Here is a 1,414-nt window from a genome sequence, read left to right as displayed (position 1 = left end):
CTCAGGATCATAGACTTCTTCTTCAGAAGATGCCTCTTGAGTACTGTTGGATGCAGCTTGCATTCCATGCAGACTCTGAGAAATCATATTGACTTGCTGAGTCAATATTTTGTTCTGAGCCAATATGGCATTCAGAGTATCAACTTCAAGAACTCCCTTCTTCATAGGCGTCCCATTACTCACAGGATTCCTTTCAGAAGTGTACATGAACTGGTTATTAGCAACCATGTCAATGAGTTCTTGAGCTTCTGCAGGCGTTTTCTTTAGGTGAATGGATCCACCTGCAGAAGTGTCCAGTGACATCTTTGATAGCTCAGATAAACCATCATAGAATATATCCAGGATGGTCCATTCTGAAAGCATGTCAGAAGGACACTTTTTGGTCAACTGTTTGTATCTTTCCCAAGCTTCATAGAGGGATTCACCTTCTTTCTGTCTGAAGGTTTGAACATCAGCTCTAAGCTTGCTCAACTTTTGAGGAGGAAAGTACTTGGCTAAGAAAGCCGTGACCAGCTTATCCCAAGAGTTCAGGCTGTCTTTGGGTTGAGAATCCAACCATAATCTAGCTCTGTCTCTTACAGCAAAAGGGAAAAGCATGAGCCTGTAGACTTCAGGATCTACTCCATTAGTCTTAACAGTATCACATATCTGCAAGAATTCAGTTAAGAACTGAAAAGGATCTTCCGATGGAAGTCCATGAAACTTGCAGTTCTGCTGCATCAGAGAAACTAACTGAGGTTTCAGCTCAAAGTTGTTTGCTCCAATGGCAGGAATGGAGATGCTTCTTCCATGTAAATTGGAATTAGGTGCAGTAAAGTCACCAAGCATCTTCCTTGCATTATTATTATTTTCGGCTGCCATCTCCTTTTCCTGTTCAAAAATTTCTGAAAGGTTATCTCTGGATTGTTGTATTTTAGCTTCTCTTAATTTTCTCTTCAGAGTCCTTTCAGGTTCTGGATCTGCTTCCACAAGAATGTTCTTATCCTTGCTCCTGCTCATATGACAAAGAAGAAGGCACAGAAAAATAATAATAATAATAATAATAGAGATCCTTTATACCACAGTATAGGGATCCCTTTGTGAGTGGAAGAAAAGAGGGGGAGACAAAGAATGTGATGTAAAGGAAGAAGTACAACTGTACGAATGGAAGAGATGTGAGATGAGATGTTAGGATATGAATGAATAAATAGAATAGGATGGGGGAGGTATAATTTTCGAAAATTATTTTGAAAAAGAGTTAGTGATTTTTGAAAATGGTTTTTGAAAAATGTTAGTAATTTTCGAAAATTTTTGAAATCAAAAATAAAAAATAAAAATAATTAGTTAATTAAAAAGAAATTTTTGAAAAAAAGGGGAGATATTTTCGAAAATTAGAGAGAGAGAGAGTTAGTTAGGTAGTTTTGAAAAAGTTAAG

At 37.2% G+C, this 1,414-nt stretch overlaps 1 non-coding gene across 1 annotated transcript; it reads left to right on the top strand.

Moving 5' to 3' along the window:
- The first annotated feature begins 357 nt into the window (after positions 1-357).
- LOC148547961 (small nucleolar RNA R71) lies at positions 358-465 on the top strand. The gene has a single exon (XR_015897415.1). It is a non-coding gene; the product is annotated as a small nucleolar RNA R71 (small nucleolar RNA).
- Positions 466-1,414: the final 949 nt, after the last annotated feature.

The sequence above is a fragment of the Arachis ipaensis genome, chromosome B8, assembly GCF_059453495.1.
Source record: "Arachis ipaensis isolate K30076 ecotype BB chromosome B8, ASM5945349v1, whole genome shotgun sequence".
NCBI lineage: Eukaryota > Viridiplantae > Streptophyta > Magnoliopsida > Fabales > Fabaceae > Arachis > Arachis ipaensis.
This window is presented reverse-complemented; position numbering and strand designations above follow the sequence as displayed.